The sequence below is a fragment of the Notolepis coatsorum genome, assembly GCF_963971535.1.
Source record: "Notolepis coatsorum genome assembly, chromosome: 19".
Taxonomy (NCBI): Eukaryota; Metazoa; Chordata; class Actinopteri; order Aulopiformes; family Paralepididae; genus Notolepis; species Notolepis coatsorum.
The window spans coordinates 66,002,625-66,026,715 of NC_140183.1; the positions used below are offsets into that span (position 1 = coordinate 66,002,625).

Below are 24,091 nucleotides of genomic sequence, written 5' to 3' on the forward strand. Positions count from 1 at the left end.
CTCCCAGCTCCACACTGCAAAACATTTTAATAAAAAAACAAATTTTAAACAAGTAAAATAATTAGGCTTGGCTAAATTTCTTCAAATAAGTGAAAACATCTAGGGGTTCTCGCTCCTAATTGGATAAAGTGGGAAGGGATACCAGGAAATGTATTTTGTGTTTACTGCAGAGAGGAGGGACTGGGAGACCCATGTTACTGACCAAACACTATACCTTTACACAGACTTAACAAAGAAAAATACTCCATCTATATTGGATAATTTAGCTTCCTCTTTTATTGCATATTTAGTTTGTTTATTGGGGGGAGGGGGGAGAAGAGAGGGAAGAGAGCAACAAGGGGAATTAAGACAGAAGAGCGAAGGATGAAAGGAGACAGAGAGTGAAGGGTAGAGGAGAGAGAGAGAGACAGTGAAGAACGGAGGGAGAGACAGAGAGGAGGAAGGAACCTGCGGGGCGTGTGGTGATGGGAAGAGGGATTGAAGGAGGGATAGAGGCAGAGAAAGAGAGAGAGAGAGAGAGAGCGAGAGAGAGAGAGAGAGAGAGAGAGAGAAACGACACAGGGAGGAGCGCTAGGACCGCTACTGTTCCTAATTTATGCAAATGACATGTCGTCAGCTTGTGACTGCAACTTGTTCCTGTTTGCGGACGACTCAGCCCTGCTGGTCTCTGACAAGAACAAGTTACAGGTTGAAAAAACCCTCAGCTCGGAACTAGGCAGAATCTGCATATGGCTCGCTGATAACAAACTATCATTACACATGGGCAAAACAGAGTCCATTCTCTTCGGTTCAAATAACAAACTCAGCAAGACCGACGGCTTCTCAGTTACAGTGGGTGACAATATTGTCACAAGGAAAGATGAAATTACCTACCTGGGTTCCATCCTAGAGGCTAATCTCTCCTGTGACAAAATGGCATCCAATGTAATAAAAAAAGTCAACCAACGAACTCGATTCTTGTACCGGATCTCCTCTCTGGTAAACAAGAATACCCTGAAGACTCTGGCAGGAGCACTCATTCAGGGGTACTACGACTATGCTTGCACCTCATGGTACCAAAGCACCTCAAAGGCGCTAAAAACAAAATTACAAACATCTCAAAACAAACTGGTCAGACTACTGCTTGACCTTACTCCTAGAACCCACCTCACCCCTGCCCACTTTGACAACCTAGGATGGCTTAGAGTAGACGACAGAGTACAGCAACTTGCAATGGGCCTGGTCTACAAGATACACTACATGACCAAGGTACCCATGTACATGTCAAAATACTTCCCAAAGGTCAGTGAATACCACGATCACAACACCAGAGGGAGCTCCACAAATCATGTTAAACCCAGATTCGGCTCAAATAAGGGACTAAACACGTTTCGCAATTATGCCACATCAATGTGGAACGCCCTACCCAAAGCTGTAAAGGAATGTGGATCACTACCCACTTTCAAAACCTCTCTCAAGGGACACCTACGGGAGACTGCAATTCAACACTGGCCCCTGTAAATATCCTAACCCAACCCCCTCCAATGTACAGTCATTTACCTAGTATGGTTTTGTCAATAGTCCAATGTACAATTTTGTTTGTTTGTACAGTGTCCCCCCCCCCCCCCCCTCAATGTACAGTTTTGCTTGTATATACAGTGTGCCCCCCCCCCCCAACCACCTCCAATGTAGATTACCCAGTATGGTTGTCAATATCCCAGTGTACCCAACCCCCCCCCACCCAACCTCCTCCAATGTACAGTTTCTACGTCAAATGTATATACTCCCTTTTCCTGACTCCTTCTGTATCACAAACAGTACTGTATTTGCAAATCTGGTATGTCATAAATGTATAGATGTAGCAGTACTGACTATCTGTATGTCATATATGTCCTGATGAATTGAAAATGGGGGACCCTGATGTAAACAAGACGAAAGTCTTTCTCTGGTCTGCATCCCCTTAACAATTGTGTGTATTGAGCTGTACTGTATTGTACCCATTCTGCAATCTGTTAATAAAGTTTTCAATCAATTCAATCAAGCGGGGGATGGAGAGAGGTGAGGAGAGGGGAGAGAATGAGACTACAACACTGAGAAGTCAATGTAATGTGTGGGGCACACACACATACACACACACACACAGGTATTGATCCCCCTCTAAACCAGCCGAAGCTGGCTAATGGGTTAGACGATTTATAACCGATCCCTGGAACCACAGCTATAAGCATCGCAGGGCATCTTTTACTGTGTGTGTGTGTGTGGGGGGGGGGCGGGATTTATGAAGACTGAAGGATTCTGAGAGCCACAGCTCTTTGCACCTCATTACAGCCTATTCTCTATTCATCTTATGAGCTATTCATCTTCTAAGGTGCAAAGCCCATTTCAAGACACATTGTTCTCAACCGCATCTAACAGGCCATATAGACGCGTCGGAAAAAAACACACTATAAATGCATCTAATAGGCAATATAGACCACATCGGAACACGCATCAATTCATCCAGCCAGTGGTTCCCAAACTCAAGTCAGACCCCACCCCCCTTGGGTAATTGGAAATAAGTATCAGGGTATGCCTTGGTAGTAGTAGGTATTAGGGATGCACGATAATTATCGGGCCGATATCAGCAATTATGACGTCATCCCGATAAACCCGATAACGTTATTAATAGCTCCGATAATATAATATATTTTTTGGTAAAAAAAAATGCCGTGTGGGTGAATTGGGATGAAGTGCGTTTGTTTTGACTGTAGGCTCCTCCCGTTTTGCCAGTACTGTGGTACGACTGATAGCGTGTGGTTTAGGAACAGGGCGTTTTACACAAATCCAGTGCTCCCTTTCTTGGCTGTGACGTAGCCACGTAAGTTTCTTGGAGCAGCGCGGACGTAAACAACAAAGATGGCGTCGGTACTAGGAATAGTTTCAGATGAAAAAGATCGCTTGCTATTTGTAATAAATGCAATGCAGAAGTTCCACGAGGAGGGAAAGGGGCAACAAGCTATAACACATCCAACATAATAAGTCACCTGAAACATCACCACCGCTACGATGGTGTATTAAAATCCGACGACGCCGAGCAGCTAAAGGCTAAGCTAATCCAAAACCAGCTGCCGGCGGGACATTTACTGAGGACCAGCACAAAGTGTGGATATTATGATTTAACAAGTCTATCTGTCCAGGACGATGACAACATTATTGCAGGTAAGCAGGCAGCCTAGCCGTTTCTAACTACTAACGTTATCACGCTAGCTTGGATGCTAACTAACGTAATGTCATGGTTCATGGTGAGCTGTAGGGCTGCAACTAATGACTAATTTGGTAGTCGACTAATCTGTTGATTATTTTTTCGATTAGTCGACTAATCGAAAACCAATTATGTAAACAAAAAAAACAAAAAAAATATATATATATATTTTTTTTAACTACCTATCTTTGTGAAAGTGGCTTCTCAGCTCTGGTCCAGCTGAAGACAGAGCAGAGGAACAGATTGGACATTGAGCATGACCTCAGAGTTGCTTGTCTACCATCACCCCAGACTTTGAGACTCTTGTCAGGACCAAACAACATCATAACATGATGATCCCATAGCAAATTAAAATAATGACTCATGAAACATTTGAATTTGGATCTTAAGCCACTTTAAATGAAAATGTATTTGAAGAACAATACAGCAATCACTCATAACAAGATAAATAAATTAAATAATACAAATTAAAGTGGAAGTGTACTTTAACACTTTCCGTGCCACTCACAAGATTTCTCGGTTTTTTTTATAGGTGGTTGCTAGCCACTCACGAGATTTCTCGGATTTTTTTTTTTTTTAGCGATCTGAAAAATTATTGCATCACCCGAGCCTACCCGAGTATAGCCGAGGGGCGCCGGCGATCACTGTGGAAAAAAGCGCCCCCTGTCGTCTCCCAGATGACATAAGTGATTTTGGAATGGACTCAATGAAAATGAATGGGGAAAAAAATCCGGTACTCCACATTTTCCAGTTCACTGATCCAGCCGGGGTTACCACAGTTCATTCTGGAACCTCAGATCCCCGTTGATCATGGAGATCTACAGTATCGCGTTGGATCCATACACGTATCGATTTTTTCGAATGGTGATCAGGAATTGGAATATACCAGTTGGATACCATCTGATGTCAGGTAAGGACTCTATGTTATCAGTGTTAGGATAATCAGAGTAAGTTTGATGAAGTTATAAGCTGTTTTGTGAAATGTCCTCTTTCGGTTTCACTGTAAAAGTCCGTGAGGAAATCAACGGAGCGATTATCAGTGCGCGGCCGTAATGTGCTTGCGTGCACGTATAATATTGATCATCTAGCGTTTATTTGAAAACTATTCATAAAAAGGCAGACGAATATCAACGTTGTGGAATATTCCACTAAAAGACGATTTTCATAGAATGCTCCAGAATGAGCTGTTTTTTATATCAAAACGGGGGCTTTTCTAACTGCTCTGAAACGGAAACGACGCGATAAAAAAACAATCTGCCTTCACAGCACTGACTGGAAAATAGTATTTGATAATGCGATGGGCAGATTAGACACATAATTTAAAACATAGATTAGGCGATATTAACGTTAACATTGGCGCCGATGGTGGCATTCAGCCGGTAAAACGGAAAACCAGGCGTGGCGCTCAAAGTGTTAAATAACTAAAAAAATAATAATAAAAAAGAAAAATAACTAGCAGCATCTGCCCCCAGCACCGCGGCTGATGGGGCTGTAACTTGGTCCAGGACCAGGAGGGTGACGTGGAACAGCTGTAAGGGGAGAGGGGGATGAGTCAGATCAGACAGACTTCTAGGTCTTTTGTTTGCTGTGTGTGAGAGGAGTCCGTGTGTGTATGTGTGTGTGTCTTACTCTGATCGCTGTGTGAGTGAGAGGAGTGTGTGTACTGTGTAATTTGTGTGTGTGTCTTACTCTGATCGCTGTGTGAGTGAGAGGTGTGTACTGTGTAATTTGTGTGTGTGTGTGTCTTACTCTGATCACTGTGTGTGAGTGAGAGGAGTGTGAATCTGTGTGTGTCTTACTCTGATTGCTGTGTGTGAGAGAGAGAGGAGTGTGAATGTGTGTGTCTTACTCTGATCGCTGTGTGTGAGTGAGAGGAGTGTGTATGTGTGTGTGTCTTACTCTGATCGTTGTGTGTGAGTGAGAGGAGTGTGTATGTGTGTGTCTTACTCTGATCGCTGTGTGTGAGTGAGAGGAGTGCGTGTGTAATGTATTGTGTGTCTAGTCTGATCATCATCTCCTGCAGGGGAACAATGTTTTCAATGTCCAAAATTTGCTATGGGATCATCATGTTATGATGTTGTCTGGAACCCTGAGAAGCCACTCTCACAAAGATAGGTAGTGCACAAAAAAAAATAAAAAATTAAATAATATTTTTTTTTAATGACTAATCGACGCAACAATTTCTCGTCAGCGATTTTTTTATAATTGACGTCGTCGATTATGTCGACTAATCGTTGGAGCCCTAGTGAGCTGTTTGTGTTATAACGAGACAGCAAATTAATGAATGAATGAAAACTTTATTTAACATATTGCAGAATGGATACAATACAGTACAGCTCAATACATACAATTGTTAACACTTTGGCTGCCATGAGTTAAATTCATTATCAACCGTAGGTTGCCGGCTCTATTTGTCTATAGAGAAAGTCCCCTTCTTTGCAGGGCTATAACTTTTTAAATTCTATTGCTACATTGCCATTATTAGGGCCCATTCAAAGTCCTATATGTATTGTTCATTGTGTAGCAACGTTAAACTTTTTCATTCACATATTCATAGTAAAGTATGGTCTAATGCAGGGGTTCCCAAACTTTTCAGGCCGGGGCCCAGAAAATAAGGCGTCAGAGAGCCGCGGCCCAATGCACATCGTCTGGCTTTTTTTTTAATTTTTTTTGCCAGGCGACCGATTTTTTAAGCCAAATATCACTTCAATCCTATTAAGTTAGTTCAAGTTAGTTATTCATTTATATGTGCTATTTATGAGAGGGCTAACTTGTTGCAAAATAATAAAGATAATAATAATAGCCTCATTAAAATACTATTGTTGCTTCGGTTGTTTTCAGCGTTTTATGTGCATAATCTGTTATTTAGTTTGAAATGTTCGTTGAAATAAGTAGATTTTTCGTTTTTGTTTATTTATTAAGTTAATATAAAACCATATAGTCACATTTTAGAATACAATAGAATAGAATTTTAGAATACAACTAGAAACACTGTCCTGGCCTGCTTCTAAGCTCAGTGGCCTGACAAAAAAAATTTAAATAAAAAAAAAAAAAAAAAAAAAAAAATTATTTTTTTTAAATCATCTCGCGGCCCACCCGTGGCTGCTCGCGGCCCACCTTTGGGTCGCGACCCCGACTTTGGGAACCACTGGTCTAATGTATAAGTATGTTTTCATCTCTTTCTGCAGCTTTCTCCAGAACGTGATCTATAGCCCCAAATACATTATATTGATTATGCAATACAGTTTTATGGCAATCAGCGCAATATAAAAAATTCCAACTAGACGTACTTCTAGAAGTTACTACACGTCATCTGATGTTGACCGGATGGGCTAGGGGGCGTTTATAATTCCGTGGGCAGCGTTATACCAATCATCTAATGTGGGTCAAATGTTGATAATAGCAGTTAGTATCGAAGACGGTAACTTTACACGCTAAAACTCACCCCAGTCTCCGCGCGCCGTTGGGCGATCATCGTAGAGTAGAAATTGTATCATTATGGGATGTAGATTTACCCGGTCCATCTCCAGCTTGTATAATGGTATATACGTCCAAATCATGTTGTTTATCGAGTTATTGGCAATCGATCACTGTGTATTGTGACGAGCTAGAATGCCGGGACCTATAGCGAGTGCCCGGAAGTAATACGGCCGTCCAGCACAACCTCTATGGCACTTCCTGTTAAGCGATTGCGCCGATCGGACACACCAGATGGCGCTCCTGAACCGCCAGAGAGCTCAGTGGGTCCTCCTGGTGGATCTCAGGCCAGCGGAGGGGAAATATGAATCCGGTCCCAGATTTTTGAAATATTGATATCAAAGACGCTGTAAAGCGTCTTCGGCAACTTGAGCATGGCCGGGAATGACGTGTTTAAGCGTTTCCCGGCACCCAAAGTGTTAACACAATGTCTTTATTAGTCATATATGTTAACACAAGGTCTTTATTAGTCATGTGTATGTTAACACAATGTCTTTATTAGTCATATGTATGTTAACACAAGGTCTTTATTCGTCATAAATTATGTACGTTAACACTTTGAGTGCCAACGACGCAATTTCTCGTCCTAACTCGCCATGCGTTGAGTGCCAATGACGAGATTTCTCGTTATTTAATCGTTATTTCTTTTATTAGCGATATCCATTCATTTTTCATCCATCCAGCCTGACGTTATCATTTTAGAATGGCTCTGAGCTCGAAAAGGGCAAATACTGCCGCCCATCGTCTCCCGGATGGTAATGCACATCATTGGATTGGATTGAGTGGCCATGTGCACCAGGAAAAAAATCCGGTCCAGGGTTTCCCCATCTCTGGCAAGCAGTGTCTGTTACCACATTCACTGGGGAGGCTCGGAGCAGCTTTCGATTTCGTGTTTCGGACTATAACGCTGGATCAATAAAAGCGATCAATATTTGGAATGGCGATCAGGAATTGTATTCATCTTTTTGCAGAACATCTGATGTGAGGTAAGAACTCTCTATTTTACCAGTATTGGGTTAATCAGATGTTTTTTTCATAGCGATCACAAAGTGTCTGTGTGTGTGCGTGTATGACGTTAGCGCTGACCAGGTCATGGATAATAGATTTTTCAGCCCGCTTCTCTAGCGTGCATAAGTACACATATACTATTGATAATCTAGCGTTTATTTGAAAACGATTCATAAAAAATTACAACGTGTTTTGTGTATTCCACTAAAGGGCTATTATCACGGAATTTCTCTGAAATTACTAGAACTCTCCGAAACTACACTCGTATTCAAAACGGTATAAAACGGAAAAGTACCAATGAAATAACAATCCGTTTCGTACATGTTGACTGCAAGCAAGTCATTTATAAGCGAGGGGTGTTTTAGCCCCATAGCCATAATTTAAGATATAGTTTAAGCGTTCACAATTATCCCCGACCTCCCATTGACTAAAGCGCTGGCACTCAAGGGGTTATCTGGGCAAAGGGGCGTGGTACCCAATGTGTTAACACAAGGTCTTTATTAGTCGTATGTATGTTAACACAAGGTCTTTATTAGTCATATGTATGTTAACACAAGGTCTTTATTAGTCGTATGTTAACAGAAGGTCTTTATTAGTCGTATGTTAACAGTCTTTATTAGTCAGTATGTTAATACAAGGTCAACGGTACAATGAAATGTGTTGGACGAGAGAACAGGTCAGCTCAGCAGTAGGAGCATGAAAGATATGACACGTTTTCATATGGTTATAATAATATGTAGGTAAACACCTTTTAATTCTGGCAAAGTGGTGTTTAGTCTTTTAGACTAAATCTGTATTAGACAGACATTTCACTCCATTTTCTGTATAAGCTCAGGGCCTGGGCCTGTGAGAGATAGCGAAGTCATAACAAAAGATAGTGGTGCAGCTCGCCTAAGCAACCCAGGCGAGCTAGGCGGAGCTGGTCAGGGTCGGCATTCCTCAGCATAAACAGAGAGAGAGAGCGAGCGAGGAGAGAAAGACAGCCGTTGCCTAGGTGATGAGACGGGTAGATAGCAACTTACAGAAAGACAGTGGTAGATCGCTTATTAGACCAGTTGTGTTTTTGGAGCAGACAGACACAGAGAGAGAGAGCCAGCCTCTGAACAGAGAGTGGGGGAGGGGAGACCACAAGGAGAGAGCTAGGAGGCCGCACAACCAAGGAGAGATAGAATGTATTTAGGTTTTAACTAGGGATGCTCGATATTGGCTTTTTTACCGATACCGATATTGTCCAACTCTTAATTTCCGATACCGATATCAACCGATACCGATATATGCAGGGTTTCCCCCCCCAAAATTTTTAATAATTTCAGGTAATTGATGATGAAATGATACAGCGATTAGCTCCATTACAGACTGCTTACTGGCAATAAATAAATGGATGAGTAAGAACTTCCTGAAACTAAATGAGAACAAAACTGAAATTCTAATTATCGGCCCCAAAACTAAAAAAGAAACGTTAATAAAGAACCTAGGAGGACTAACCCCTTGGATCAAATCTGAGGTCACTAGTCTCGGGGTTATCATAGATTCAGAACTGAACTTCAATTCTCATATTAGCAAAGTAACGAAAACATCGTTCTTCCATCTCAGAAATATAGCAAAAATACGACCATTTATTAATCAGAACGATGCTGAGAAGCTAATTCATGCATTCATATCTAGCCGGTTAGACTACTGTAATGCACTTTTCACAGGTCTCCCTAAGAAAACCACAGAGAGGCTTCAGCTAATCCAAAACTCCGCAGCCCAACTGCTAACTAGAACCAAAAGGAGAGAGCACATTAGTCCAGTCTTAGCTGCTTTACACTGGCTTCCTGTAACATTTAGAATTTACTTTAAGGTCCTTCTCCTTACATACAAAGCTCTAAATGGACAGGGACCTAGCTACATCACCAACACTCTAATAAATTACACGCCAGCAAAAACACTGCGATCATCAGCTGCTGGACTACTAGAGGCTCCCAGAAACAGTCAAAAGAGGATCGGTAATGCAGCCTTTATCAACTATGCCCCAAAACTGTGGAACAAACTACCCCAAAACATCAGGGAAGCCAACTCGCTAGACATCTTCAAAAGACAGCTTAAAATCTCTTTGCTCAGGCATTTCAATGACTTACCTGCACTATTCCTACCCTGCCTACTTTTCTATGCTAATTTTATCTTATTTTACACTGTCTATCAAATTCATGTGTCGGTTATCACACTTTTTACTTCTTACTGATGACTATTTTAAAACTTAATCATTTTAAACTATTTTTCACACTTTTTACTGTAACCTTGCTATTTACATTTTTTACTGTTGTTGTATGTCCGTTCTATTTTATAATTTTTAGACTATTTTTAAACTTAATCATTTTAAACAACTTTATTATTTGTATTACTGAATAGAGAGCCTATTAGGATGCTAGATCCTAATGTGAAACACTGTGATTTACCATACCCTGCCTATCAAATTCATGTGTACTTCTTACTGATGACTATTTTTAAACTGAATCATTTTAACCTATTTTTATTATTGCTAGATCCAAATGTGAAACACTGTGACTATTTGTATTACTGAATAGAGAGCCTATTAGGATGCTAGATCCTAATGTGAAACACTGATTTACCATACCTTGCTATGCTCGCTCATGCCTGTATTTTTTTATGTCTGTTCTATTTTATAATTTTTTGACTATTTTTAAACTGAATCATTTTAAACTATTTTTATTATTTGTGTTACTGAAAACTGTAAGCGGAGAGCCTATTGGGATGCTAGATCCTAATGTGAAACACTGTGATTTGCCATACCTTGCTACCTGTCTATCTTTTTTATGACCGCTTATGCCTGTATTTTTTACTGTTGTGAAGCACTTTGAACTGCAAATTCTGTATGAAAAGTGCTATACAAATAAAGTTATTATTATTATTATTATTATAATTAACATTACATATCTCTTGTTGTGGAATTAACACAACATTATGCATACTTTTGACAATAAATAAAATCAGAATTTGTTCTTACTTGCTTGCCTGGGTAAATAAAGGTTATAGAAATGTAAAAAAAGAAACGATACCGATATTTTCCGATATCACATTTTAATGCCGATATCGGCCGATAATATCGGTAGGCCGATAATATCAGACATCCCTAGTTTTAACCTCTTAACAGGCACCCAGAAAAGTGGCAATTTCTTTTTACTTTAACTTGAGGACTGCATACTTTATTTTTTTGCAACGCTTAGCTTTATACTTATAGCACATGCATGAGCCTGGTCTCTTTTGAAACATAACATTCTGAAGTTACTAATGCAAAAAAGAAAAATCACTTTTGGTGCTAATGAAATAGAGTAACAGAGGTCTGAACTTGAGTTGAACTTGAACTTGTGTAAATTTTTCTGTAGTGGTTGTTTCGAACTGTCATTTATGTTTGGTGAAAAATGCAGCCCGAGCCGCTACTACCGCTAGTAAGTAAAAATGGAATAACGTAGTAAAAAAAACGATATACATATATGCAAATTAGGATTTGTGTGTAAAGGCAAAGGGACAAGCGTATACCACAGTATTGCACATTCGATTATGTAGCAGTCCAGGTTCAATAGCAGCATTCGTAGTTGATGTTGCATTTTTACGTACCAGTGCAGACGGCAAGTAAGCAGATTATGCAAAGTGGCATATTTAGGTTTGTGAGGAGTTGAGACGCCCGATGGCCTGCTGGTTAACCCTTTCACTGCCGCACTACCAAACGGTTAACCCTTTCACTGCGACAATACACAGGTTAACCCTTTCACTGCCACACAACAACGGTAACCGTCGGTAGTGTGATAGTAAAGGGTTAACCTTCTGTAGTGTGGTAGTGAAAGGGTTAAAGACTGTCCTGGAGTCTGGTGAGGCATGATGCAGCCCTGCTCCTGTATCATCTGCCAGACGGTAACAGAGAGAACACTCTGGCTGCCGGACGGCCGTCTTCCTTGATGCCGTGTTGCCTTTCTGCAGGCACAGCTGATGAAAGATATCCTGGATGGCCGGGAGTCTGTTGCCAGTGCTGTGCTGTGCCGTCTTCACTCCTCTCTGTAGTGATTTGCAGCGGTGGGCGGGACAGTTCCTGTACCGGGCCATGATGCAGCCTGTCGGCGAGCTGTCCATGGAGCTCTCCAAGGTTTGTAAGGATGCCGACATTCATACGAAACATCCTTCAGTCTCCTCAGGAAATAGAGCCGCTGGCGGACCTTAAGTGTCCAGGAGAGGTCGCCTCAGTGATGTGCACAGCGAGGAACTTCTGACCTTTTCAACCTCAGCCTTAACCGATGTGGAGGCGTCCGCCCCCCCTGTGGTCTCCTTTAGTTAACAAATAGTGGCTCAGGAGGTAGAACGGTTGTCTGGTAATCGGAAGGTTCCCGGTTTGATTCCCGCTCCTCCCGGGCAGCGTGTCGAAGTGTCCTTGAGCAAGACACTTAACCCCTTAACTGCTCCCGATGAGCAGGTCGGCACCTTGCATGGTTGTCTCTGCCGTCGGTGTGTGAATGTGTGAGTGAACATGTGAATGTGAGGAACAAAAATTGTAAAGCGTTTTGGATAAAAACGCTATAAAAATGCACCATTTACACATCTCTAGTTTTACTGATGTCGAGAGAGAGGTTGTTGTCCTGTTGAGAGAGGGGTTGTTGTCCTGTTGAGAGAGAGGTTGTTGTCCTGTTGAGAGGTTGTTGTTCTGTTGAGAGAGAGAGGTTGTTGTTCTGTTGAGAGAGAGGTTGTTGTCCTGTTGAGAGGTTGTTGTTCTGTTGAGAGGTTGTTGTCCTGTTGAGAGAGAGAGGTTGTTGTCCTGTTGAGAGGTTGTTGTCCTGTTGAGAGAGGTTGTTGTTCTGTTGAGAGAGGTTGTTGTTCTGTTGAGAGAGGTTGTTGTCCTGTTGAGGTTGTTGTCCTGTTGAGAGGTTGTTGTCCTGTTGAGAGAGAGAGGTTGTTGTCCTGTTGAGAGAGATGTTGTTGTCCTGTTGAGAGAGAGAGGTTGTTGTCCTGTTGAGAGAGAGGTTGTTGTCCTGTTGAGAGAGGTTGTTGTCCTGTTGAGAGATGTTGTTGTCCTGTTGAGAGAGAGAGGTTGTTGTCCTGTTGAGAGAGAGGTTGTTGTCCTGTTGAGAGAGATGTTGTTGTCCTGTTGAGAGAGAGAGGTTGTTGTTCTGTTGAGAGAGGTTGTTGTCCTGTTGAGAGGTTGTTGTCCTGTTGAGAGAGAGGTTGTTGTTCTGTTGAGAGAGATAGGTTGTTGTCCTGTTGAGAGACAGAGGTTGTTGTCCTGTTGAGAGAGAGGTTGTTGTCCTGTTGAGAGAGAGATGTTGTTGTTCTGTTGAGAGAGGTTGTTGTCCTGTTGAGAGAGAGAGGTTGTTGTCCTGTTGAGAGATGTTGTTGTCCTGTTGAGAGAGAGGTTGTTGTCCTGTTGAGAGAGAGAGGTTGTTGTCCTGTTGAGAGAGAGGTTGTTGTCCTGTTGAGAGAGAGGTTGTTGTCCTGTTGAGAGAGAGGTTGTTGTCCTGTTGAGAGAGGTTGTTGTCCTGTTGAGAGAGAGAGGTTGTTGTTCTGTAGGTTGTTGTCCTGTTGAGAGAGAGATGTTGTTGTCCTGTTGAGAGAGAGGTTGTTGTCCTGTTGTTGTCCTGTTGAGAGAGAGGTTGTTGTCCTGTTGAGAGAGAGGTTGTTGTCCTGTTGAGAGAGAGGTTGTTGTCCTGTTGAGAGAGAGGTTGTTGTCCTGTTGAGAGAGAGAGGTTGTTGTCCTGTTGAGAGAGAGGTTGTTGTCCTGTTGAGATGTTGTTGTCCTGTTGAGAGGTTGTTGTCCTGTTGAGAGAGAGGTTGTTGTCCTGTTGAGAGAGATGTTGTTGTCCTGTTGAGAGAGATGTTGTTGTCCTGTTGAGAGAGAGAGGTTGTTGTCCTGTTGAGAGAGATGTTGTTGTCCTGTTGAGAGAGAGATGTTGTTGTCCTGTTGAGAGAGAGGGGTTGTTGTCCTGTTGAGAGGTTGTTGTCCTGTTGAGAGAGAGGTTGTTGTCCTGTTGAGAGAGGGGTTGTTGTCCTGTTGAGAGAGAGGTTGTTGTCCTGTTGAGAGAGGTTGTTGTCCTGTTGAGAGAGAGGTTGTTGTCCTGTTGAGAGAGAGATGTTGTTGTCCTGTTGAGAGAGAGAGGTTGTTGTCCTGTCGAGATGTTGTTGTCCTGTTGAGAGAGAGGTTGTTGTCCTGTTGAGAGAGGTTGTTGTCCTGTTGACAGAGAGGTTGTTGTCCCGGCACCAGCTCATTAGTGTCCTCACCTCCTCTCCGCAGGCCGACTCATCATAGTCTGTAATGAGGCCCAGGACGGTCGTGTCGTCAGCAAACGTGTGAAGAAACTCAAGTGTTAAGAGCGATGCACTGCTCTGCTGTGCCGCCTAGACTGATTATTCTACTGTAAATGAGGGATATTGTATTTTATTGCACTGCACTATTGCACTATTTTATAGTCTATTCTATCTATTTTATCCACTTTTTTCTCCTTATTTTTCTTTTTTTCTCCCATCCCAATTTCGTGTTTTCCAATTCTCCCCTCCCCTGTCTTGAACGTTGCTCGACTATGCCCCCCACTGGTCGGTTGTAGGGAGGATAGAAGACTTGCATCACGTGTCCCCTCCGGTACACGAGGAGGCAGCTTGTCACATCTTTTCACCTGCCAGCGCAGACTCTCATTGGCGAGGTGTAACGCATGGGAGGCTCACACTACACCCCCGCCACTTCCTGTCTCTGCTGTGCAGGCGTCCCCCAACCGACCTGTAGGAGTCGCTGTCCACAACGTCCAAACTACCACCCATCGACTTCCACCCACTGGCTCTGCCAATTGAGCCAGTATGACGGCCGGCCCAAGCCGGAGGCAATGCTGACACCCGGATTCGATACCGGAGTCTCTTGCATTGGTGACGAGCACAATCTCCGCTGCGCCACCCAGCCGCCCTTATTCTATTCTATTTCATCATTGTCTATTTTAAAACTGCCATAGAATCAAACCATAAACAAGGTGGCCTGTTGGGATGTCGGATCCTAATGTGAAAAACGATTTGATTTTTACGTGTCTGCACTTTCTCATGTGCTCATTTTGTGCCAGTCTTTTATGCTGCTGTGAAGCATTTTGAGCTGCAATTCTTGGTATGAAAGGTGCTATACAAATAAAGTTTATTATTATTATCATTTAATGAGCACACCGCTCTGTGGTACGCCCGTGTTAAGGGTCAGCGAGGAGGAGGAGGTGTAGCTGGCGCTGCCCATGCTCACCACCAGGGGCCTGTCCAGGAATTCAAATATCCAGCTGCAGATCTCCAGTCCAAGATCAGCAAGCTTAGAGATGAGCTGTAGTCAGTGAAGAGCACCGTGTTCTCTTTGTCCAGGTGAGTGAGTGTGGTGTGTGTTGCCAGGGCGATGGCATCATCCATGGACCTGTTTGGTCCGTATGCAAACTGAAGGGGGTCTAGGGTGTCATGTAGAGAGGAGCAGATGGATGGAGCAGTGGGTTTTGCTCGAGGCACTTCCTGATGACTGATGCCAGTGCGGTAGTCGTTTAGGTAGGAGGTCACCGTTTTCTTTTTTGGGGACAGAGACAATAGGACAGAGACAACCTCAGAACTCATTATTGTCAATGCATCGAATAGGAGATATAGACCCTTCTTCCAGAGGAGACTGAATAAAACCCACCTGTCTCCTCAGATTCCGGTGAACTTTTACAACTGCACCATAGAAATCATACTCACCAACTACATCACAGTCTGGTACTGCCTCAGACCAACACATCACCTGCAATTGAGTCTATTTATCACAAACGGTGACTGAGGAAGGCATGCAACATTGTCAATCATGGACCGTTTGCCCCCTTTGCTACAGGGACATCTGCTCCAAGTCAAGCAGACTCGGAACAGCTTCTTTCCCTCAGCTGTCATCTCCCTGATCTTTGTACCACAGCAACCCCCCCCCCCCCCCACCCATACCATATACACTCTGAAATCTGAACTCCATTGCCTATACCCTAGGGCCTAGGCTCTGTTACCCATACTGTAGCTACTGCTTTCACTGTACACATACGGCATAATGCACATACATAAATACATACGCAGACAGAAATTCCTTCCTTTAAATTAGTTCGATGGTTAGCCTATAAACCACCTTGGGAAAAATTCTCTATTAATTTAACACGTTATATAGACCACCTTGGGATGACCTATTCTCAATTCATCCAACAGGCTATACTGTATAAGCACCATGGGAAAACCTATTCTCAGTGCAGTTTCTAGTCCATATAGCCTTCCTAAAGACACTTCATCAAATGGCTATAAAGACCATATCAGGACACCCAAGTCTGAGTCCATCTGACAGGACCTGTCCCCGTGTTCCTAAATCCTTTTCGTCTCAGGGAAACTTCTTCTTTTGTGTACTGGCAGCCAATGACCTTGCCACCTTCAGGGACTATACTATATTAAAACGTAATACTAAGAAATTGTCACATTACAGCAAGCAATACACCCTAAACACAGATGACGTGATTAAAGCTGATGCTGTGAAATCTAGTTAGCTTGCAAGAGGGCGGGTGATGCACACACAGACATGTCCTCTTTAAAAGGAGCAATAGGCGGCCGTTGAGTTTGGGCAGAACTTAGAAATATTTTCAAATCCTTAAACCAAGTTCGACAACACCCTTCCCAATCAGAAGGCATCAGGGAAGCCTCCTAAGCCACACCCTGCTAGGCATCCAGTAGGCAGCTACAGTATGTGTTAGCAGCAGGTCTGTGTACGCATGCAACTTAGGGTTTGATGGAGCGCTCCCAAATCTAGCCAGCTCAGAGGGGCTTCTGAGGATACAGAAAAGACCAGGCTTTATTTAATGCAACTTCTACATAAAATAAACAAATGTAATGTATCACATGATGAGCAACTCGACCCTGCCATCCTATAGGAGACTAGAGCAGCACAGGCTCCTTTCACCCAGAGAGGTTTTTGGCCCAATGTGGCTATTTTCCAGGTAAAAGGCACATAGTTAACTTCCCTGACTCCAGTTCCTACCCACTCATGACCTTTCTCTCTCTGTCTGCCAAACCCTCCTATGTAATGCAGGACTTAACTCAGAAGTAGGGATGCACCGAATGGGAAATTCTTGGCCGAAACAGATACCGAAAATAGAAAACAGTTGGCCGAAAACCGAATGCCGAAAATGATTCATAGAATAGATTTTTTTTTATACCAATGTTGTGGAACATTATGATTATGGAAAAATATATGATTATGGCTAAACTTAACTTAAATAATAAATAATCACTATTATGGGTCCATAAAACATTTATTCAGCACTTCTGAATGCATACAGCACATTAATTCCACCTTTTCTCTGGCTGCCGCGGCGGACATCTGTTCTCTACTGAGCGCACCTTTCTAGTCCCCAGTTGAATGTGCTCTCTTGACTCGGCACAGTAGACGCGCGACGTGTATGCTCGAGAAAGATTATATTATCAACGACAGACAGCGTCAATGTGAGAAACACTATCCCCCGCCCCTCTCGCTCTGAATAATATGCATATTAGATCACTCAGTGATTAACCGCGACGGGCATATAGTAAATAAGGATGTTAAAGACGCATTTATTGGACGCGTTGCGCGCAGAGTTTACATAGAAACAGCGCGACTCCCGACAGCGCGACATCATCACAACAACACGCGTTAGGTTACAGGTTGTTTCTGTTTCGGTATTATATTTTCGGTGAAAAAACTCTTTCGGCCTAAAGCCGAAAGGCCATTTTTTGCCATTTTCGGCCGAAAACTTTCGGTAGCCGAAATTTCGGTGCATCCCTACTCAGAAGTCTTTATTCGGCATGCAACGGCACACACACACAGGAACACACACACACAGGGTCGCCGATGCGCTTGAGCTCTGGCGCTTGACCCATCCCGTCGTCCTTCCCCCCAAGGGCAGCCGGGAGCAGACAGGGCGTCGGCGAGGTACCGCGCCCGGGGACCAATCCAAGTGCTCCTGCCCGTCTTCGTCAGGGACGCGACAGCGTCAGCGATCTGTTGTGCATGTTTTTACATTGGGTTTCTGTTATCGGGGTGGGGGGGGGGGGGGAGAACATGCAAGCATGGGGAGAACATGCAAACTCCACACAGAAAGACCTGGGAGATACCCCACCTGGGTACCTGGCAACGCGGAAACCTGGTCCCCAAGCGGGAATGGAATCCTGGACCTTCTTGCTGTGAGGCGACAGTGTGACTACACCACCATACTATAAATATGTACATTCGCCCGCTCGCTCATAACCTTTCAGGCGAGTATTTTTTAGTTCCATAAAAAGTACGAGTATATTCAACAGGAGTAGGGAACTTGTAGCCGGAGCCGGGACGCGTCTATATTAATGCCAGCCCAAGAGTGCTTCGCGTTTCTCTGATTGGCCACGACGCCCATGTGACCGCGGCGCGCGGCAGAGCGGAAATAGGCTGCTGCTCCGGCGAAAGAAAGACTCTGCGACAAACTCTAACCTTAACCAACTCCGAAAGAATGCCTAAACTTAACCCTAACCTTAACCAACTCCGAAAGAATGCCTAAACTTAACCCTAACCTTAACCAACTCCGAAAGAATGCCTAAACTTAACCCTAACCTTAACCAACTCCGAAAGAATGCCTAAACTTAACCGGCGAAAGAAAGACAGGCATTCTATTGCCATGCTCTAAGACAAACTCTAACCTTAACCAACTCTGAAAGAATGCCTAAACTTAACCGGCGAAAGAAAGACAGACGCTAGTTACGTTTATATAGAGAGATGATAAATTAATTAAACGTAAAAAAAGAAAAAAAAAATTGAAGTGATTCGAACTTGTCACCAACGCACCGCAGGCTCCACAGCAAGCTGAGGAACGAGTTGAGCTAACCGTCGATGTTAAAACAGGGGGGATTACGAATGCATAATGCCGCGGCAACCTATGCGCCGCTGCCGCTCTGCCGCGGGGCGTGCTAGGCGTTGTCGCGGCCAATCAGGGAAAACGCGGAAGCACTCTTGGGCTGGCATTAAAGAATAGGCAGCCGAGACTTCCCTTGGACAGCTTATCACTACGCGTCCGGTGAGCGGGGGGGGGGGGGGGGGAATAAAGACTTCTGAGGGGCCACAGGGCCAGCAGCTGAATGGTGGCACCGCATGGTGAGTCAGAGTGAACAGTGTGTGAGCACTGTGAGGAAGGAGCGAGGTGATCCAGGCAGCCGATAAGACGAGCCTCAGGTGGGAGCAAATATGGGGTGCTGTGGGGGGAGGGGTGGATAACAAAGGCTGGTCGGGTCGAGGAGGTGATGGGAGATAAAAGGTGATGTGTGATGGAAGAGTAAGGGAGGGAGGGAGGGAGGAAGGGGGGTGTGTGAGCAGAGACGGAGGCGATAAGAGCCTCGATCTCCTCAACAGTCAGAGATGGAAGTCACAGATTCAATACAGTTCTAAGACGTATGCTAGGGTGTACAGGGACAGGTAAGAGATAATACTGAAATAAAATAATAATAATAAAATGTATATATATTTCTTTCTTCTTTTTTTCTTTTCAGAACACCATACATCTTCTGGGAGGATCGTTCACTACCTCATCAGCCTGATAGATAATAGAAAAGTAGGAAGACACTGTCTGTGCTCTCAATGGAGAACCAATGGTCCATTCCAAAGCACTATAATATCATAAAACATTTACTGAAATTCATGACTCAGGATAATGTCAGTAATTTCACAAGGGTTCTAATAACCTAAATGATATTAGGCCTACGTAATGAGCAATCGTTCTGTCCAGGGTAGCTATCACGATACTCAAATGGTGGATCTCTGGTGCTGTAAGGCAAGGTTATGAAGACACTCTCCCCAGAATTGACGAGGGACCAACTCATGGAAAAGCACACTAATTGAGACTTATTCCTATCTTAAAAGGACAGGTTCACTTTTTTTTATTTTGAATCCAGACTCATTAAAAAAGGCCCCATCTTCACTTGGTGTATTGAGAAAATGTGCACTGTACTAGTACATCCTCTCACCAGGGTTGGTGGGTTTTTCAATGGCAGCTATCGATACAATTGAGTCATTTAGCTGACACTTTTATCCAAAGCGACTTACAGATCATTGTGAACCACATGTCACCAGGATGGGTACATCTCTGGCAGCTAATGGTCAGTGGCATTGTTTGTCAAATAGTGTCGAGCTTGAGTGTTACACTCTTGAGTGCATAGTAGTTTAGACATACAGTATTAGCAAGATAGGTAGCAGTATAAGAATAGTAGCATAGTATTAGGGTACACAATAGTAAAAAGGTTAGAGGGTTAGTATACTTTTTTATAAATATCAATACTGATATTTAAAGAGCAGGGTGGCTAATGGCCGAAATTATAACGAATAAATTTTTTGCTCCCGATCCGATCCCGATCATGTGATTTTGAGTATCTACCGACACCGATCCGATCAAAAAAAAATATATATTTAAAATGTTTTGTTTATTTTTTATTTTATTTTATTTTTTATCCCAATTTCTCACATTACATTCACCCTGAATGTTGACGTTATCCAGGTGAAAAGTTAACTTCATTCAAGCGAGGCATTGCAATCCTTGACATAAATCATTTGATGTATAATTAAATCAAAGGAAATGCGTTTGGGTCTGAGAGTGTGGCTGGTCTGCCGTTCTGCAGCTGGATACTATTGGTTTGTTTTGGCAAAATTCTTCTGCTCTGTGTGACAATAAATAAATGAATGATGATATGCAATTTAAAACCAAAACTAAGGCCTCAGTATGAGTTTAAGACGTGAACATGGTCATGTTTGTTGAATAAAAAAAATTAAATAAAAAAATATAAAAAAACGATCCCGATCTTCGGAAAATCACGTGATCGGCCCTGATCCCGATCTACTGTTGATCCCCTCTCAACTCTCCAACGGTTCAAGAGCGCCATCTGGTGGCCGATCGGCGGATCGCCCAAACAGGAAACAGGAAACGGAAGCTGGTGCTCATTCCAATTCGGTCCGATCACTCGGTAATAGTCCGGGGACTCGAGCTAGACACAATGGATAGCAATCCGTTACCAATAACTCAATAAACAACATGATTTGGACGTATATACTATTATACAACCTGGAGATGGATCGCATATTTCTACATCCCATAATAGGAATATTTTTGCTCCACGCTCATCACCCAACGGCCCGAGGAGACTGGGGTAAGATTCAAGTTTTTTTTTTACCGTGTTCGATATAAACTGCTCTAATGATCATATCACCCACACTAGATGAATCATCTAACGTTGGCCACGGAATTATAAACGACCCCCCCCCCATCCGGTCAACATCAGATGATAAGTAGTAACTTCTAGAAGCACGTCCATTTGAATTTTTTTATCTCGCGCAGATCGCTATCAAACTGTATTTGATCATCAATATAATGCATTTAGGGCTATAAATCACATTCTGGAGAAAGCTGCAGAAAACGATAAAAACATATTTATACTTTAGACCGTATTTTAGTATGAATATGTGAATGAAAAAGTATAACGTTCCTACGTCCTGAACGATAGATAATTGACGTTGAATGGGCCATAGTAATGTCAATTTAGCAATACAATTTTAAAAGTTATAGCCCTGCAAAGAAGGGGAACTTCTCCATAGACAAATAGAGCTAGAGGATGGTATAATGATGTACATAAGCCTGGCAAAGAAAGTGTTAATGTAAGCTATATTAGCTAACTAGCTTAACTGGTTGATAACACAAGAGGTTTGGACTTGCTAATATTAGCCTAAATAAATGGGGTTAGATAGACATTTTGCCTGACAAAGTTTTGCTAGTAAAAAAAAAAAAACATGTTAGACAATAAAATAACCAAATAACTTCCTCAGTAAATTTGCATTCCCTGTTTTTATCAAACAGCCATGTTGGCACCTCAGTCCCTTCATCAGGGTGACTGAATGTATGTATTTCCGATCCCCTAGAAAAAACATATCAATGTCTGACCCCATACACTTTGCAAATCACACATTAACCATAACAGAAACCTACAAATACCTTGGAGTAACTCTTGACACACACCTCACTTACAAACATCACATCAATAGTTTAGTCAAAAAGGCAAATAAAAAAACTATTTGTTTACAGCAAGATCAGACCATTTCTCACCCTCACTGTTCAAACACATATCTACATGCAATTTTTCTTTCAACAACATCTTACTGTCTCCCAATCTGGTCCCTCACAAGCAACAACGGAAATTATAGAACCCATAGCAAGACTGTACAATAGAGCTTATACAATTCATGGTAAATGTCCACCCTGGACTCACCACTGTACTGCACTCTCACACTCTTTTCAGAACTACACAAAATCTATCCACTAAATTCTATTTTATGCTCAGAAATAACACTTCCCCAACACTCACAGCTTTACTCCCAAGACACAATACAAGTCAAGAACGTATCACCAGATCAATCTCACATGCACTCATTCCAGTGCCGGCTTACAAAAATAATTATGGACTAAGATCATTCTTCCACACAAACACCAACATTTGGAACGAGATCCCATTCCACATCAGAGCAATAACCTCCATCTCCCACTTCAAACAGGCCTACAAACAACATCTGATGCTAGAAAACATCTGCACATCTGATCCAACTCTTCCCTAGGTCTTAATCTTGTTGATACTGTTGTTTTGTATTGACTGCTATGAATGCATGTTTGTCCTTGCTGTCCACAACGATTATATGATTGTATGTAGTCCAACTGCCTATTTTGTTTTGTTTTTTGTTTCATGTGCTGCAGAACAGGAACCTGCTGAAAAACCTTTTGTAACTGAGTCAGGCCAGTTTAAATGTACATTGTGAAATGTCTTTTTACCCTTTCTGTATAAATAAATCTAACTATAATACTGGTTCATTGAGGGAAACGGGGTGAGATACTCATCTTTATGTTCATTTCAATTCAGTTTTTGTATGAGTTGGCAACTTGCAAATGTCTGGGCAGTGCACTGACACACCATCTCACATACATGCATGCAACACACACATTTCACCTTGTCATCGTATTCTTTGGGTTGGGATATATATTTCTATGTATATTCTTTAAGATCGAAATTAGGGATGCTCGATATTGGCTTTTTTACCGATACCGATATACCGATATTGTCCAACTCTTAATTTCCGATACCGATATCAACCGATACCGATATATGCAGGGTTTCCCCCCCCCCCCCAAAAATGGAATAATTTCAGGTAATTAACATTACATATCTCTTGTTGTGGAATTAACACAACATTATGCATACTTTTGACAATAAATTAAATCAGAATTTGTTCTTACTTGCTTGCCTGGGTAAATAAAGGTTATAGAAATGTAAAAATGTAAAATATTTGAAAACCGATACGGATATTTTCCGATATCACATTTGAATGCCAATATCGGCCGATAATATTGGTAGGCCAATAATATCGGACATCCCTAATCGAAATATATGACTGGGCAATGGCAGAGAAAGAGGGTTCATAGGAAGTGAGGGCTACCCGCAAACAGTGATGCAAATGCTCATTTGTCAAGGAGGCACGTTGCTTGTTTTAATGGCATTAATGTGAGAGAAACTGGATTCACAGGTGTATGTTGAGCCAAACATTGTTAGCACAGATATTGCCAGCGTTTTTATTTTGGGGAATGTCTTGACATGAATACACTTTATCCAAAATGTTGTGGTGGATTCCTTCTCAAGTGCCTGCTTCAGAGCAGATGATGCTTGCATGTCAATTATTTCAAGTTGCAGGAGACCTTCATCAATGTGAAGTGATGCAAGGAACTCTTGTCCTTTTGTGGAAATAGCAGCTACATTGGCAAATGGGTTGCTCACAAAATGCATCAATTCTCTGGACATGTCAAATTCATCAAATCGACTTGCAAAGTTTTCCCTCAATTTATCAATGAAATCTGTCATTAATTGAGTGATATTAATTTTTTTTTTAATCATGTAATCTTTGGCGGGCCGGTCAGAATCACTCTCTCTCTCACTCACACTCACACTCACACACACACACACACACACACACACACACACACACACACACACACACACACGTGGATCGATACTCTGTAGTACCGACGTGTTTCGGTAGGTACCTTTAAAAGTACCGAATTCGGTACCCATCCCAACTGGTTACCCGTCCCAAACAACACAAACACATACTGGTTGGTTACCCGTCCCAAGCAACACAAACACATACTTGTTACCCATCCCAAACAACACAAACACATACTTGTTACCCATCCCAAACAACACAAACACATACTTGTTACCCGTCCCAAACAACACAAACACATACTTGTTACCCATCCCAAACAACACAAACACATACTTGTTACCCGTCCCAAACAACACAAACACATA

The 24,091-nt window shown here is 42.5% G+C and overlaps 1 protein-coding gene across 1 annotated transcript in view; it reads right to left on the minus strand.

Annotated features, from left to right (window-relative positions):
• The window catches only part of LOC311245750 (lysophosphatidylcholine acyltransferase 1), a gene marked incomplete at both ends in the record, with an annotated part of 164,662 nt that overhangs the window by 95,749 nt on the left and 44,822 nt on the right, over nucleotides 1–24,091 (minus strand). The gene's annotated exons all lie outside the window — the stretch shown is intronic.